This window comes from Nelumbo nucifera, chromosome 7, assembly GCF_055504915.1.
Source record: "Nelumbo nucifera cultivar China Antique chromosome 7, China Antique-T2T, whole genome shotgun sequence".
Taxonomy (NCBI): domain Eukaryota; kingdom Viridiplantae; phylum Streptophyta; class Magnoliopsida; order Proteales; family Nelumbonaceae; genus Nelumbo; species Nelumbo nucifera.
Window position 1 is genome coordinate 43678631 of NC_142655.1, and position 18997 is coordinate 43697627.

Here is an 18997-nt window from a genome sequence, read left to right on the forward strand (position 1 = left end):
GAAAAGACTAATTGCCAACTTGGCATTCAGTGCTATTATGGCCTCCCCCACACTTATCATACTGTACATGCATAGCTGCCATCTGCATGTCATCAAATTTTTTGCTAAGTGCTCCTATTTGTGCAAAGAGAGTTGTGTATGTATCCACATTATGAAGGCCATGCTGCTTTCTAACTGGTGTCCTTTCTGAATGCCATTGGTAGTTATTGGCTGCCATCTCCTCGATGAGTGCATGGGCAACCTCGGGAGTCTTATTGTTTATGGAGCCCCCAGCTGCTGCATCTAAGATGGCCTTGTTTGAATCGGTCAAACCATTATAAAATGTTTGCACCTGCAGCCAAATCGGAAGGCCATGGTGAGGAACCCTCCTTAGTAGCTCCTTGTAACGTTCCCAGGACTCATAGAGAGATTCCCCCTCTTGCTGGAAAAATGTAGTAATATCATTCCTCATTTTTGCAGTTTTAGAGGGGGGAAATACTTAGAGAGGAATCGGCTAGCCATTTCATCCCACGTGGCTATAGATCCTGCCGGTAATGAGTTTAACCATGCTTTGGCTTTATCCTTCAAAGAAAATGGGAATAACCTCAGCCTAATGGCATCATCACTTACCCCATTGTGTTTGAAGGTGTCACATATTTCTAAAAAGTTAGAAATGTGTGCATTGGGATCTTCGTGGGCCAAACCACAGAATTGCACCGTATTTTGAATCATTTGTATGATGGCCAGTTTGATCTCAAAGTTGTTAGCAGCAATATTGGGCCTGATAATGCTGGAGGCAGCTCTAGTGAGTGTGGGTTTGGCATAATCCATCATAGTCCTCTGCTCAGCCATTTCTTGAGCTTCTTGAGCTTCTTGATGGATTTGTCTAGCTGCTCTTAGACGGACACGGAGGGTTCTTTCAATCTCCGGGTCGTAGAGGATTTCCTCCAGCTCGACTTTGCTTGTTAGAAACTATGAAAGTCAAGGCAGTAAACCAGATAATACAAAAGAATATAAATAACTAACCTTATTAAAACTGCAAATGTATAGTGAATTATTGGAATACAAAAACCTACATCCTAAAATAAATAAATGCAGCTAACTAAAAGCAAATTTGAACCAACATCTTATTCAATATACAGAATTCAGTAGCAATTTACAAATTCTTAATCAGCTAACAATTTTTCTTAGTAAACAGGTCTGAAATCAGTAACCTCTGAGAGTAGAACAACAGTTTACAAATTCCTTCTCATTATACAGATCTGATTCCATTGCTGAAATCAGCAAAGAGATTGAAGTACACAGATCTGAACTGCTGAGATCTGAAATCTCAGCAGCTACTGAGAACAGCAATATATAGATCTAAAATCAGTTCTGAAATCTTAGTAACTACTGAGAACAGCCATATACAGAACAACTGCGACTGCTACTGATATCAGATCAGACCCCACTGTTTTTATGAGTTATGCATCACCAAACACCAGCTAAAGTGGCCATACTAAAACTGAGCAAATCAGCAAGATAACCCACTGATATCAGTAGTGAAGCATGCTGTATACAGATCTGTGCAAAACCGAAATCAATCAGTAAAAAGACATTTTAGTGTGCTCAGATCTGATAAGAGATTTCAGAAGAAAGAGCTAGTGTATACAGATCTGAATCTGTGGCTATACTATGCATGGTAGCAAAGTTTTAGATCTGTATATACCACAAATACAGATCTGAAACTCAGAATTGAAAGTTATAGCAGCAAGTTATACAAATAAGATTCGGTATGTGTTCAGATCTGATTGCAGAAGTGATAGGTAAGGTAATCAGATCTGAACCACATTATTTTCATAAGATATGCAGACCAAAAAGAGCAGAAGCTATAGCAATAATGAGTTCATATTTGATTTTTGATTTCAGAAGTAACAAGAAAAGTAATTAGATCTGAACTACACTCTTTTGAGTAGCAGCTACTCAATTTGAAATCAGTGGTTAAGGTCTGAAATCATGCATAACCTGAGATCAGATCAGTGTAACAGGTCTAAATCCATGCATAACCTCTGATTCCAAATCAGGTCTGTTCTAGCTTGCTTCCCATATACTACAACCAGATCTGAATTCAGGCTGGAATCAAGAGCTTTAAACTTCTTATTATTTGTATAACTTGTATACATCAATTAGTTGCAGAGACCTGAAATCAGGTCTGCAACCTGTGCTACTGATAGCAGCTGAATTCAGATCCGAGTTAGATGAGTTCAGGTCTGAGTTTGGATGAACTCTGATCTGAATTCATTTAACTCAGAAGATTTCAGATCTGCAATCTGAGTTCACACCACCACCTAATAGGGTATAGATGTTGTACATGATTTCTACACCTTGGGATCTGAAGTTTATGAGGGTATAAGCAATAATCCTTTACACCTTCAGATCTGTAATTTTGCAATTCAGCAGCTACTGATGCTAAGTTCAGTAGCTAGAACCACAATTATCAGGGCTAATATGAGAATTCAGCAGGGTGTATTGGTGTATACAGATCTGAGATCAGTATATCAGGTCTGAAATCAAGAAATACCACTGATCTTATGTCTGTACACTAGTTGTTCTAGCTTGCTTCTCATCAGTCCTGATGTGTCTTCGAATGGGGGTGAGTTACAGATCTGAAATCAGACCTGTACTCACACCATTTCAGATATGATATCAGATCTGAAGCTCAGATTTGAAAGCAGACAAACCATTTTTTTTTCTTTTAAGATGGAGGAAAACTAACAGAAAAGAAAGTAAACTAACCAAAATCTTTTTATGTGAGTGCAGATCTGATTGTTGAATTCAAGAAACAACAAGTAATGCAATCAGATCTGTACTCTTTTGAGATAATGAATCTAACAAAAAAAAAAATATGATCAGATCTACATAAACTCAATTAAAATTGAAATTAAAGATGGAGCAATCAAATACTAAGAGAGAAAACCGGCTCCATCAATGAAACCATTGCATTCAAAACTGAAATTTAAGATGTAGAATTGAAACCCAGCAATGAATGCAAAGCTATAAATCAGATTAACAGTGGCTAATGGTTCCTAATATTGCTACAATAAGTCCTTGGCAACGGTGCCAAAAACTTGATGTGTGCATCATGGTGACACTAGCAAGTGCACTAGCCGCTCAAGTAATAGAGTAGTGAGTGGAGTATCGTTCCCACGAGGACTTATGTAGCAACTACTAGTAATAAATCAGTCTACTGTTATCTGATCAACCGAAATGTAAAACTAATGAAAAACTGAAATTAAAACTACAAAGTTATTTCTAACACATTGGACCAAACACCTTGTATGCAAGTGAGGAGACAAGCTAAAGATGCATATAAAAAATAAATCCAGCAACTAGTTTTCTAGGCAATTCGAGTAGAATAGGATTCAGCCTTGGTTTGGTGAAATCCCAAAGCAATGAACAGCCTCTCTCGAGCACATGTTCAATCTATGCATGAGTGACGGTTCTTCTATCTCTAGCAAGAATCTAATCCCCATGCATGCATTCAGATCTAACAATTCTAGGGCTTCATTTCAGTTGGATGATCATCAACTCAGCTGAATGAACACCAACCGAATTGTGCAAGTTATCTCTAACCTTGCACTCAACTCGGCTCTTGATTGGTAGATCTGAATTCTTAGAGTCTTTCTCAAGCACTCTAGGAATTCCAAGAAAGATGAACAATTCGGCCAAACTGAAATAAAGCTACCATAATTCTTTCTCAAGTAATTCAGGTATTACAAGTTCAAGATTTGAAATCACAGATCTGATTTTATAGAGTAGCAGTTCGGATCTCACTATTTCATGATCTGAATTTACAGATCTGAGATTGGAAACTAGCAATTCAGACCTTGTAAATTCATGATCTGAAATTTCAGATTTGAGATTTCAGATTAGCAGTTCGGCCAACAATCCACAATTAAAATTCCAAACAAGAAACTTCAAGATTGAATCTACTTTACTCGAATGAACTTAGAAAACAAATTATAGAATTGAATTTACATAAAATAAGCTTTGATTATAGCAACAAAGGAAAATTTGATGGATAAATTACATAAATCTTAGCTAAATTCGATTACCAAATTGTGCAGAAATCAAGTCAGGATGAAACATTGATCTCCAATTGCTTTTTCCCCCTTCGGATTTAGCTTCTTCTTCTCTTGATGTTGCTTGTTCCTCCTCTCTTCTCCTCTCTTGCGCCTATCTCTCTCTCTTCTTCTCTCTTAGAACAAGAGCTCAATGAGAGTTTGAAATTAGATGTTTGGACCCTTTTTCCCCCTCTAGAGGCCTCCTTATATAGGCTTTCAAGGAAGGTCTTGCCTCTTCTTGAAGTTTCTAGAATTGGGTGTATTACACCCCTCATGAACCTTTTAGAGTGCTCCCTCCTTCTCTTCAAGAAACTTCTAGGAGTTGCCACCCCTAGCTCCCTTTGGGCTGCAACTTAGCTTGCTTTTGAGCACATGTAGGCTGCACTTTAGGCTGTTCTTTGGGCTGAAAATGGGCTGGGCCAAAATTTCCTTCTTGCTAGGCTTCTTCCCTTGGGTTTTCCCAACAGTTAGCTTGCACTACTTGGGCCGAATGAAACTCCCTAGGCACATGCAGTGTAGGATTAATTGAATCTTTGAACCGGACCAGATTTCCAGCATTGCCCTGGACCTTGGAGATTAATGGGAAAAACTGAAAAGTTACACCCGACCCCTAGACTCGATTATGATACTACACTAGGTGTCGGATTGGGCTGTCTTTGATGTACCAATCAGTGAGATCCTTAGTGGGGGTCAAAACCCGGGTATGTTGGGGCAGTCTGAGAATTCATCTGAGTGGATGATCATAGTGACAGGATCAGCCCCTTTGTCGGACAAAGGTAATGATCAGGGATGCACTCTCACTGATGGAAACCAAGACTGCAGGCAGCCGATTTCAATCGTTGAGATTTGTTTTGCAAAATATATTTTATATGAGATATAAAAGTAAATATATATATTATGGTTTCCAAAAGTTTGCAAAAGGTTTTAATTCCCGGGATCCATATAAGTAGAGAGTGCAACAATGCTCCTTGCAGCCGAGGGAGAGGTCCTCTCTTGTCGAGCAGTGTTTGATCATTATGGGCTGAGAGGTTAAGTGTAAGACCATAGAGGGTAATACCTGATGGGCTAATCTTGCATCTACCCACAGTCCCTAGGTGTTACAAGGTGTCTTGGCCCAGGGACCACTTAGGGTAAGTGTTGGGCCCATAGAGCCCATGTGATGGGTTTCAGGGGGTGCATTGTCCATAATAGTGTATTCGGCTAGGCCTTGTAACAAAGGCTGGGTTGAACCCATGTGGTTGATGTGTAGATCAATGTTTGGATCCCACGCCATACAAGGAAACCCAACTGGACAGCAGTTAGGAAGGCTAAGTGAGCACATAATCTTAATGAGCCTAAAGCCCATTTCGAACTGGGCTAATTTGATTAGTTAAATATGGGGCGAATTCTGGGAATAGATCAGCAGATAGGATAGGGTCTTAACCCTATCCACTCAGAGAGTCCAGATCTGAATGTGATTCAGATCTGAAAACCTCCTAATGAGATTAGGAGAAGGTTGATCCAATCTGCAGATAAGATAAGGGTTTATCCTTATCACCTAAAGGGATGTATGATCTAAATATGATTTGGATCAGTAACTCCTAATGGGATTAGGGGGTGATCCCTTTAAGGTTACAAAAGAAGGAGGGGGCGGCAGCCTTTAGAAGACACATACATTCACATCCTCTTTAGAGCTGAAATCACAGAAGGAAGAATTAAGCAACCCTGCGAAATTCTTTCTTGCCGCCTCCTTCCTGTTGCCGCCTACCCTGCCAATTCGATCTCCAGTTCAGTGGGAGAAACCAAGATTCGATCTTGACATCAATTCCTTGTGAAGTGACTGATAGGAAGTTGTGCTCACATGCCATCCTGCTACTTCTTGCAAAGGATTAGGTTTTTGGAGAGAACACTACTAATTCTGCTCCATCCTACACTACGCCATTTTCAGTGGGAGTAGTCTTTGAATCCTTCCTTGGGCGTGAACACCTCCATTGAGAGATAATATTTCTTTGTATCAGGTATAATCCTCTCCTACTGCTTTTTGTTCAGATCTGGTTCAGTTTATGGTTCAAGATTAATCCTTGAAAATATGATTTTCTAAAATAGGGAATGCGATTCCTAGTTGAAGGGAGAGAAATTTTTTTTTGAAATTCGCCCACCTTATTCTACAAGATTTGGGCGTCCATACGATGGATCTCTCATCCCTTCACCCTATTCCTCTACGTGTGTTTGGATGTCATTGTTTCATCAAAGATCTATCCCCCACTCGTGGTAAACTTGACCCTCATACTATTCCATGTGTTTTCCTAGGGTATCCTTCTTCTTAAAGGGTTATTAGTGCTTTGATCCTATCTCCAAGAAATACTATGTTTCTATGGATAAGTCCTTTCTTGAGAGTGACCCTTACTTCTTCGTTTCTCCTTATGGGGAGTGTAGTAGGGTTAAGGAGAAACGTGCTTAAGTTCACCTCTCTTCCATTCCAAACCCTCCTTAGTTTTGTGTTTTCTTTTTTTGACACAAGGGCCACTTGAGTTCAAGAGATGTAGAGAATTAGGATGCTATATCACCAATGCCATTGGATTCTAGAGGATAGATTCTACCTAGCTAGGTAATCTTATTAACATTGGCATTGATACTTTAGTTGTTAATGACTTAAATCTTCCTATTTCTCGAAGGAAAGGTGTTAGGTCTTGCACTACTAAACATCCTATTTCCCATTTTGTCTCTTATGAGAACATCTCACATTCTTTTTGTGCATTCCTGTCTTCCATTGACAGTGTCCTTATTACCAAAAATGTGGCAGAAGCCCTCTTAGTACCTGAATAGAAAAATGTAATGAAAGAGGAGATCAATGCATTACACAAAAATAGCACATGGGAATTGGTAGACCTTCCTAAAGGGAAAGAACTAGTAGGATGTAAGTTGGTTTTCATAGTAAAGCATAAAGCTGGTGGTACAATAGAAAGATATAAAACTTTGTTAGCAGAAAAATGATTTACTTAGGTGTATAGAGTGGATTATGTAAAATAATTTGCTTCAATGTTGAAGATGAACTCTATTAGAGTCCTTTTCTCCCTTGCTAGTAACCTTGATTGGGAGCTTCACAAGGTGGATACCAAAAGTGTCTTTCTCAGTGGTGATCTTGAAGAAGAGGTATGCATGGTACAACCTCTTGGTTTCTGTTCTCAAGGCAGTGAACAAAAAGTGAGTAGGCTGAAGAAGTCCTTATATGGCCTAAAGCAGTCACTGAAAAACTAGTTCACCAGGTTTCATTTAGTCGTACAATATATAGACTACAAGCAATGTTAGTATGATCATACCCTATTTTTTAAGAGAGGGGAAGGAACAATTGTAGCTTTAATAGTATACGTGGACGACATAGTGATCACTGGTGATTGGAAAAATGAAATTTATAGGAGATTCTTGCTACTCAATTTGAAGTGAAATATTTAGGCCCCTTTCGATATTTTCTTGGAATTGAAGTTGCTTGTTTATAGAAGGGGATCTTCATTTCTTTGAGGAAATACCTCATAGATTTGTCGCAAGATTCTAGTAAGTTAGGGATGAAACTAGTTGGCTCTCCTATTAATCTAAACCATAAGTTAAGTAATTGTCAAGGTGAAACCATCAAAGATGTGAAAAAATTTCAGAGACTTGTGGGAAGACTTTTGTATCTATCCATGACGCCTATATATTGATTATGTTGTAAGGTTTCTTAGTTAATTCATGTGTGCTCCCAAGGATACTTACTTGGAAACAGCTGAGAGGATCCTCAAATATCTTAAGAAATTTCCATGTGCTAGTTTATTGTTCTACAAACATGGGCACTTGAAAGTTGAAGTATATGCATATGTTGATTGGGTTGATTCTGTTGATGGCAAAAAATCCACTAGTGGTTATTGTACCTTTGTGGGAGGGAACCTAGTTACATGGAGAAGCAAGAAGCAATGTTGTAGTTAGGTCTAGTGCTAAAGTTGAATGCTAGCAATGTCTCATGGAGTGACTGAGATCATGTGGATCAATAACTTATTGAGTGAATTGGGACTTATTGTGGATAATCCCATGTACTTATACTATGATAACTAGGCAACTATCAACATTGCAACCAATATTGTGCTTCATGATAGGACCAAGCATATTGAGGTGGATAAGCACTTTAATAGGGAGAAGCTTGTTAGCAGATAAGTATGTAAACCCTATGTCAGTTCTAAAGAGCAACTTGCAAACATTTTCACTAAAAGTTTACATCACTCGTGGCATAATGATTTGTGTGACAAATTAGTAATGATTAACATCTACGTTCCAACTTGAGGGAGAGTATATTGTTTATATTTAGTGTCATAAGGGCACAATTATAATTTCTCTCTTTTTATTCTTGGATTCCCTAGTATATAATCTAATGTTGGCATGGCCAATATATAATCTAAGTGTTGGAATGGTTCTCAGTCCTTTAAACATCAGAAGATCTCACCTCGGTCCTCATCCTCCATGCCTAAGAATACAAACCCAACTCAAGCTTTGAAGAGGGAGAAAACCTGAGGGGGGTGATGAAAGAAAGAAAAAACAAAGGAGAGATCCAAGAAGCATTCCCAACTCCCATAGGTGTCCTGTTCGCAAGAAAACCCCCAAGCATTTGAACCCGAAATTCCAAATTCTTTCTACTATGTTTCAGACTTGAAATTTGCACGAAACTTCCAAGCATTCAATAGTTTAAAACCTCTTTCAAGTTCATCCAACCACTCTTTTGTTCAATTCGACTACTAGAAAATTCCTATCAAGGTTGTACACAAGAGATAAGTCTCTCATTTTAACATTTGAACCTAAATTTGTAATATCTATTCTCAGTTTAGTTTTGGGTTGCTTAAAGTCACAAAACCATGGGAAATTAGCATTTCTAGTTTCCTCCAGATTGAGAAAAAGAGATAGAGAGGCAAGGGTCTTAGGGAAATCAATACCTAAGATTCGATAACATCACCTCAAATCAATTATGGGTGAAGTTGGGAGCATTTTTGCTTGATTTCAAGAGCTCTTAGCAACTATTTTCGGTGGTGTTCCGTTAAAAATTGAGCCTGAACAACTCCTGTATTGGGTTGTTATAGCAGCTTGGAGAGAGGGGTGCCTAACACCTTCCCTCTCCCAATCCTTCTGAATTTAGAATCTCTTGATTCAGTGTCATTCCCATGGAGAACAGATTTACTATCAAAGACCTAAATCGACTTTTCAAATCTAAAAATCAGGGCCCATTTCTTTGAACCGGCCATGAGTTTTCCAAATCTCAGATGAATTGATGCTAAAATCCCTTTATAAAGGCAAGTAGGAATGCCTCTAAAAGTCCACTTTAGAGGCTGATTTAACTGCCTCCAATTAATTTTGAGGCAACTTTTATGTGCCTCTAAAAGTAATATGATAAAATACCTATTTAATTTTTGGAGGCACTTTTGTCTGCCTCTAAAGATATGTTATTTTAAAAAAAAAACTATTTTTCATTATACAAAATACCTGTAATAACTTATATTGAACACTGAAACAAAAGATGTATAAAATATATCTAAACAACTTCATCCAAAATATACAACTTAACCATTGTTATGAATATTGTCCCATGATTATTAAAAAAAAATAATCAAAGAATACACCACTTGAGTTTCATATTCTTTCTAATAACAAAAAAAAAAAAACTCCACATTCAAGCCTCATTGTCTTTCTTTCTTGAGAACTTAAAAACAAAATAGAATCCAAAATAAAGTCCATCTTATAAAGACAAAATTGCTCCTTTTAGCCCTCATCCAATCCTCTCTTCCTCTCCTCTACAACCTGTAAAGAAAAGAAACACAAAAATAAATAAATGAAATATGCATAACAAAGAGGATTCTCACACTGCCTTAGAAAACATTCAAAACAGAAACTACATATCTTGAAAAAAAATTAAGATACACCATAACCATGAAGATGAATCATTGACTTCATGAGTTAAATCAAATCCAACTTCGCAAGGTACAAGGTGAACCCAACAAAATAGAATAGGATGCAAAGAATTTAGTGGCCTATCCAATGAAAACCTTGGAGTGCCAAATGAAGGTTCACTCATCGAGTTTAGCCACATACATACCTTGAATTGGGATTTTCTCGTATGAGTGACAATTACTTTGAAGTTTGAATGGTTTCCCCACCCCGTTGCCATCCCTACTATTTTGCAACTCTTCCTCCTCCATTCTAGCCATATACCATCTTTCAAATAGGCCTCTCTATATTGCCTTACCTCCCATTCACAATAATTAATAATTATTTAATAAGTAACAATAAAAATAATTAATAATTATTTAATTAAGTAATTAATGAATAATTAAATAATTATTTTATTATTAATTTACTTAATAAAAAAATGATAAAAATGTTAATTTATTAAAAATAATTATTAATACAAAATAAAATTATTAATTATTTTGTAATAAATATATATATAATAAAATATTAAGTAAAATCTAATATATTAATTCATAATTGATAATTAATTAATTAATCAATAAAATGTTAACCATTAAAAGAAGTTAATAACAAATATATAATAATAAAAAATATTATTAATTAATAATTATTATTAGGGTTGATTTTCCCACTAATTTTCCTTTTACGATCAAAATATACTTACTCCAAAAATTCCAATCCATTTTCGCTTTCTCATCCTGTTGCATCGTCCTTTATCCTTTCTCGTCCCTAAATTCTTCCCTAGCACTTCTTTTTTGAGCAAAATTGAGTAAAATATCAGTTAATTGGTTATAAATTTGTTGAATAGTATAGATTCACACTGACCTCACAACCTGTGCTGGCGTATATCGGAAACATTTTACATACTTGTATTTATTATTGATGAGAGATGAGGGCTGTGAGGTCGGTGTGAGACGCGCTCGGTAAGGAGCAGATCCCAATTCAAGGAATAAACGACATATATCAACGGCTCAGACTCTCCCACGACGTTATAGCCACGTCAAACTAATTTTCGACAGGGTCATCCTCATTCATCCGGATTAGGTTGCCACAGTTTTTAAACCCTAGTTCCTCTCTATAAATACTAAAAGATCCCCTCTGTTTTCATTCCTTCCAACCCTGCGAATATCGGAAGAAATCGGCGAAATTTCCTTGGCGTAATTTTGAATCGAAGATGAGAGCTAAGGTGAGAGTCCCTTTCTACTTGTGTGGTCTTCTTTCGTTCTTCAATTCTTCTTCTTGTCGATCTGGTTCTTCTTTGTTGTCTATATTTGTGTGCTATTTTGCTGGTTGGTTCGCCTTTCGTGGATGAAGGAAGATGATTAAGTTTTTAATTGGCTAGGTCTTCCTATTATAACTTCTCTGTAGACATTATGTTGGTTTTTCTTGAATGATTCGATATAGATGTGTTCGTTTGCATCTGTCTTTTGCAACCATCGCCGTTTTGTGGTTTGCCTTCATGGATGAGGAAAGTAAACTCAGTTTTTGGTCAAATGTTCTTTTTGTGTTGTAATTTCTCTATCTGTTAGGTTGGGTTTTTCTTTGATGTTTTGGCGTGAATTGATTGCGGTGAAATCTTCCCTTTTTAATTATTTTCATTAGGGTTTTATGATATTGTTGATTTGGTTGGTTTTAGACCCTTAAATACATTTGCAGGATGCCATAGTTAATTCTTGGCGTTCTATTTTTTTTGAGAAATTCTTTTTTCTTTTCTTTATTGCCGTTTTTTTTCTGTTGAACTCTTAAATCTATTCTGTTCTGCAGAAAGGATCTCTTAGAGTTTTGTCTACATCGTTTCTAATATACTTGTTTTCATCTTTCGTTTCGCCGGATCTGATACACTTCAAATATTATCCGTTGTTTATTTAATATCTAAGTGTATATTAGATTTGTATGGCTTATTTTTCTAAGCTTGTATAAGCTTTCTTCACTACCAAAAAAGTTTGTTTTTTTCTCATTTACCGTCTTTTTCATTAGAAATCTCAAATATATTTTGTGATGCAGAAAATAAATCTGGAGTTTTATTCGTGCCTGAGATTTGAAGTATTGTTTCGTCTTTAGTTCTGGTTTTCAATTTCAGTGTTTGGATCTGATGACAATTTTGTTGTATCCATTCTTTAGTGTAATCTTATTGTCCAATGATTTTGGCTAACTGATGAAGCGTTCGGATGCCATTGAACATGTCAATGTGAGCTTTATGATATATTTTTTATGTTTTTATTGTTCGCTGCTTCTCATAAACTTTACTACAATTGATACAGTATGAACATGTCAAGTGGGGGAATGAATCGAGATTCAATGGGGGGGGGGGAGGTATTGAGTGAATCATGTAAATGAAACCTCAATACTAATAATAGTACAGGAGGTGGTCTGATGAAGCGTTCGGATGCCATTGAACATTAATTCACAATGTGAGCTTTATGATACATTTTTGGGGTTTTTATTGTTCAGTGCTTCTCATAAACTTTACTACAATTGATACAGTTGGGACATGTCAAGTGGGAGAATGAATCGAGATTCAACGGGGGCGGCAGTGAGTGAATCATGTGAATAAAACCCCAAAACTAATAATAGTACAAGAGGTGGACTGAACTCCAAATTTATGATTGTGTTTTATGTTTTTATTCACATATCGCTTTCTCTCATAGTTTTTTCAACTATCAAATTTTTATTTGTCTTGCATATATTTGAAGGAATATTTTCATAAATCATGGCAATGGAATCTTATTCGTCTTCAATTTAAATTGATGGATGGATAAGATTATAATCGAGAGAAATAATGGGTTGTAGAATTTGGTTGACTATTCCGATTACGTTGAATGAGCTTTGGGTTCACCTACATATTGAGCCTGGATTTAGCAATTTTGCTGAAAGCAATGACTGTACCGGGTTGTGTAACCAATAATAACGTCTAGTACCCGCCATAAAGTGGAAAATTCTTATACCCCCCCATAGGCATTCGTTCTCTCATTTCAAGTTATTGGTTAGGCAGCCCGCTTCTCAGTCATTGCGGTTTCCAATATAATTGCAAGAAGCCGAGAACTATAATTTCTTACCTTGAAGTTTGCTTAACAAGGTTGTGGGTTTTTGCACTAGATGATTGTGGGGGTTGAACTGTTTTGGTGTTGGGGCTTTCTCGACGATGCTTTTGGATGTCATTAGTGTCAGCATTTAAGTTGCATATGTAACATTTCTCTGCCCATGAGAAAGATCGCTATTTTAGTTGCAATAACTTCCGTTGTGCTTCATGCAAGCTTACATTGTGAGAAAGATCGCTATTTTGTGTTGTTTCCAATGATATGAAAAATATTTGAGTATATGGACTTGTTATTAATAATAATAATTCTGAGAATTTATTGAATTTCATTAGTTTTCCAACCGTGCTAAATTTCAATTATATAATTGTTTGCAGTGGAAGAAGAAGCGTATGAGGAGGCTCAAGAGGAAGCGCCGAAAGATGAGGCAGAGATCTAAGTAGTCTACCAACGGTGTCAATTGATGGGATGATATTCTCTCCTGGAATGTATTCTACTTCAATCACCTTGAAGAAGGTTTCTGTTACAGGCGGCGACTATCTTATCCCGTCTTTTGCGGCTTTTCTAATGTTTCGCTTTTAGGTTTCCGAGTACTATCTTTAAGTTAGAGTTTTAATTTTGAGTATAAAACCTTGTTGGATAGCCTTCTTGCAACGTTGTTTTGTTATATCTGACTATATTTTAAAACCTGATTCAGAAAATTATTAGATCGTGGATTTGTCTTGTATTTCGTTTGCTGTTTTTAGGGGTCGTTTGGGACCATTTAATGTTCACTAAAGTTGTCTTACCACCGAAAATCAGGAACACCAGCCCTTGTTTATGCATCGTTCTGTTTTTCAAACAAAATCCCCATTTGGTGATTGTACCATTCACTTGGCATGGTGAAGATTTAAGAATTAGAATAATTAATGAGATATTCGTTTGTAGTTCAGTCTGCATTTAATCCGCCATTTGGGCAGTCAGGTCGATGTAATGTGCTGCAATTGGGATCAGTCGGATAACGTCTGATCTATGCTATCGTTTGTCTGTTCTTCATTCATTTCGATTCGAGTAATGAAGTCGTTTGTTCAGTAACACGTTTTATGCTCTCCCGTGATTTCAGGGTACCAATCAAACCCGTTCTCCACCAAATATTAGATAAAAGACTTGGTAAAACATTGTCTGCATTGGTATAATAATAGTTTTGAGCCGTTGTAATAGATTTTGAGATAGAGAATTTTGAGTGTCCGGTCTGCACTGACCATCACGTTCGTTTGATCAAGTAATAGCTCCACCGCGGCACTCTTCAGTCTTCACTATATATATCCCTGTTTGGATTCAAGTGCGGGTGAAGCATGATTTGATTCTTTTATATCCAAAACGAACGGGCACCTTAGGTTGTGTTTGGAAACAATGCAAATGGAGGGTAAATCCCAATTCAGGGTAAATTTACACTCTGGTTCACTTTTGCTTGTATTTGGCAATATTACATTTTTGCATTGACAAATGACAGACCAATGCATATTTGCATTCAAGTGCACTTTTAATAAAAAAATACATATGCTTTATTGGAATACCTTGCATCCATTACTGTTAAAAGTTTATTTGGTAAAAAAATAAATTTGTCAATGCAAAACTAATCCAATTTTGAAATTTATATGAATCGTTTTACACTCTATATACTTGCATTTGCACATATTTGCATTGTTTCCAAACGCAGCCTTAGGGTTTTTCATCCCTTCTTCAGCCGTGGTAGAGCTTTTCCAAGTTGTAGAACAAGTTGATATCTTCAGTTCTACATCCCTACTCAAACGTAGGTAAGTCTCATTACCACTTACCAATTTTCTCTCTTTGCCGTTCCATTCAGACTGAGGTAATGAAGAAGGGTTAGGGTTCCATGAATAGCTCTTCACCTTCCCATTCTTGAGTATGAATTGGTCCAAAGAGAGGTTAGGAGGGAACTCCAATAACATCCCCCTCATTGGGTTCTGGCCAAAAGATGGGAATGATGTCATGAGCCAATAGATGAAACCCAAAGCCATCTAAACTATTGCATTTGTGTTTCATGCCACTAGGGGTTCAGATATGAGAGGGGTGCTTCACCCCTTCCCTCTCAGGTTAGAATGATAGAATCTGGGTTTGAGCAGGCTAGGTACGTGGATGTTGAAGGCATTTTTTTAATTATAACTCAAATAAGTGGATTGACTAGTTTGCTAGCCAAATCATCAAAACTATAGAAAAGTATCTCGTATGGAAGTTCCCTCTCTTTAAGTGGGAGGGACAGCAAGGTAATCAGATTCAGATTTTCCCTCTTCAGGGAAAATTATCTCAAGAGATCCTTAAGAAAAGCAAAGATAAAGAGAGAAGAAAAGAGAAGTGCTCAAGGGAAGGCATGGAAGGAAAAGTCTCACTAAAACAGGTAGAAAAAGGAAAGTCCTCTCTGTGAATACTTCCTATTGCTATGTATCATTTTTTCTCTCTTTTATTTTCACTTTTGTGAAAGAAAATAAAGAGAAATAAACCATCTACAACCAGGTGCCTCTATTTGGTTGATTATGGTCCCTCTTTTGAGATAAAGTTAGAGATAAAAACCATCTACAGTCTAATTCTCAAGGGCTGTGTGGTACAAATAAGGTAGCCTTCTGTTGGGTTGAATGTAAGGCGTTGGAATTTCCTGGAGTGAAGGTAAAGAAGACTTTAGTTAGCCAAGCCTTGGGATAGCTGTTGTTTCAGTTGAGAGATATGGTCCCTCTTTTGAGATAAAGTTAGAGATAAAAACCATCTACAGTCTAATTCTCAAGGGCTGTGTGGTACAAATAAGGTAGGCCTCTGTTGGGTTGAAGGTAAGGCGTTGGAATTTCCTAGAGTGAAAGGTAAAGAAGACTTTAGTTAGCCAAGCCTTGGGATAGCTGTTGTTTCAGTTGAGAGAAAGCTGAGTTGTTAGCCTTGAGCTAGAGTTACTTAAGGATAACCCACTGTTTGGGATCTTGGTTTAAAACATTAGGGTCTTCAGGCACAGTTTTAAGAGTTAGTCTAGCATTGCCTATTTCCTCTGCTCATTTCAGAAATGAATAGCACAGTGTTGCTTTAGTTCAGCCTCCTTTTCCTTTCTTTTTGGGTGTGAATAAGTCCATAGCTTATTTCCTTTAATGGTGAATAATTCTGGTTTAGCATTCACTTAACTGACTCAGTTTGGTATTCTTGAGTTTACACAAGAATGGTGACTCTCACAATGACCTTAGCCCATCTTTTCCTAGGTCTTTCTGAGTTTGAATGGTTTTATTCCAGACTATCATGCCAAGGTTTTCTTAGCATTAAGCAGCATTATGCTTGGTCCATCCTCATGATCCAACTGGCAACTTAGAATGGGTCCCCTCCAAGTTTTTTCCTTAAATAGATTTCTAGTCCTTCAAGTAATTTGGGGGGTAGTGGTTTGAAGTAGAATTTTAGGAAGGCACCAATCGTGTTCTTATCAAAATAACAAAGTGTTAGGATCTTGTAAACAAGGGTTCACTTCATCTTTTCGTCTTTTTTTTTTTAGTTGGCTCGGATGTATACGATATCAAGGTGGCCTTGGTGAATCGTTTTGAGTTGTTTAGGAAAATAATCTCATGCTAGATTCAGTTTTCTTTCTGAGATTGTTTATGTTTACATAACTCCATATTGGCTTATGTCTCTCGGTTTTAGTTTTGAGTTTGTTTCATTGCTTGTATCTGAATAATCCCATGGCAACATCAATCTCCCCTCATTTGTGAGTTTTCTGAAGTAGAGATGATTCCAGGTTATCTTTAATTTAGCATTTAGCTTGTTTATGTATGAGAACTAGGTAGCCTTAATTCAGTGTTGCTGGATTGCCCAAATAGGAATATTCTCTTCTGATTTCAGTTTTATCATTTCTGGGTTGTTCATGGTGAATTTGCATTGATCTACTTTATGCTAGCTGAGTAGGATAGAGTTTTCATTATCATTTAACTTGAACTACTCTTTGGAATTTTTCAGTTATCATTGATTGAAAACTGTTTTTGTTTTCTTGCCCTACATAGAGAGGTAGCTTTGCATTGTTGGACATTTTAGTTTTTGGAACTTGATTAGCACTAAGTATAAGGCCTGAACTCAAGTTGGACTAATTATAATAGGATCCCTGAAGAAGAATCTGAATCTGATTACCTTGCTGAAATCATATTTTATAAAACAGGGTAGAGAAGGCTAGTGCAAGCTGGTTATTTATTTGTCAAAACAAAAAACTTTTCTAACCTATTGCTACTGCTTTAATTTTTCGTGTTCATTGGGTGAGTGTAAACAATAGGATAAGTTCATGAGTCTCAAATTTTGGAATCTCACTAACGGGTTGTCGAAGCCCTCAAAATTAGTACTAGTCCCACAATAAAATATTTGCAGTAAAAGTGGTACTAGGTCGAATCCTACAGGGAGCAAATCAGTAATCTCTTAGCTGAATGGATAAAGTAATTGAGTGGGAAAATTTAATAACTAAAATTAAAAGAATAAGAAAGCAATAACAAACTAAACGCACAAGAGAAAATCAGTCTTACCGAATTCTGGTTCAAGGGTTCGGGTTGAATCGATTGGCCATCGATCCTAGGTACATTTCAGCATTCTTGCAATTCAAGCATTTAACCTTAGATTTATTAGGATAGCCATAATAAACCTTGTGTTTTCCTAATTTAGTTGACTAAACCCAGCATTCGATCAACACTTATCACCACTCAACTGGGTACGATAGCGTTCCATGTTAAACAGGGATAGCATTAAGATTTGTGAAAACAGTTAAACCAAAATAATAATAATTGAGATAGCTGCAATTACTGAATCTTGTTCCATCGATTCCTTTAGGTTGAACCATATTAAAACATTGGTCAAAGGCTGTCACAAACAATTGATCCAAAAAGAAATCAACCTAATTGCTACTTGCACCATTATTCGTGACAATTACGAATCACCGAAATCATGGATAACAGTAGGAAGATCAACATTAATTTAGTTTGTCAAACTAATTAACATCAACATCCAATAAAAATATGCACAAGAATCAATGAATACTTGAATTAGAAAGAAAGAAAATAAAGTAACTACAAAACCTCACAATGACACAATCGAACCTCCCCCCTTGAACCAGAAAAAAAAGCTTAGTTACTCATGATCTGCGCAATCTCCATGCTTTTCTTCTCCATAGCCGAACTGCCTTCTTGAGCTTCTTGGTCTTCTTGATGATCTCTTGGATCTGAGAGTGAGTGATGCTAGAGCTGGTTTGCCCCCCTCTTTATATAGCCAAAGGAGATGGCTGTTTTCCAACTCCTTCTAGGAGATCATCTTATCTTTAGGGAGTCTTGATCTTCTTTGAACTAATCATATCCTATCTCTTATCTAATGATCTAATTTCAATCTTCTTATCTCTCTAGGATTACATTCAAGACTTTAGATCTGATAAGACTCTATCCTTGGAGATTACATTCGAAATTCGGACTCTTAACTCTTGAATTCGAGTTGAACTGCTTTAAAACTTGGGCTGCTTCAAGGTACTTCTGCGAGTTGGGCTTAAGTTGTGAAATGGGCCTGGCTACGAACTTGCTCCAACTTCGGGCTCATTTTCGTACTCAATTCGGGCCGAATCTGTCGAAACCCAAAACATAAAAGTTGTGGGCCTTCCTTTCATCTTTCTAATGCTTCTTGAATTGTCCAATTCGGAGTCCGGAATTGAGAGTTAGGCCCAGATTACTGACTGTCGCCAAAACTGTGCAAAATCACTCGATTTGCCCTGTTTTCTTCCATTTAAGTACTAAATAAATATAAAAGAATGAATATTAGGGGATAAAAATATGATTCTTTTTTGTCTCATCACTCACTTCTTGGAAAGATAAGATTGCAATGGAGCATTTGAATTTGAATCTCCCAGGACAAAACCATGATAACATGATAAAA

General features: G+C 36.9%; 1 long non-coding RNA gene and 1 other non-coding gene across 2 annotated transcripts; both read left to right on the top strand.

Moving 5' to 3' along the window:
- Window positions 1-347: 347 nt before the first annotated feature.
- LOC148790430 (small nucleolar RNA R71) lies at window positions 348-454 on the top strand. The gene has a single exon (XR_016078992.1). It is a non-coding gene; the product is annotated as a small nucleolar RNA R71 (small nucleolar RNA).
- Window positions 455-10892: 10438 nt separating this feature from the next.
- Window positions 10893-13808, top strand: LOC104589918 (uncharacterized). Its single transcript, XR_734033.3, has 2 exons — window positions 10893-11232; window positions 13459-13808. It is a non-coding gene; the product is annotated as an uncharacterized LOC104589918 (long non-coding RNA).
- The last annotated feature ends 5189 nt before the right edge of the window (window positions 13809-18997 follow it).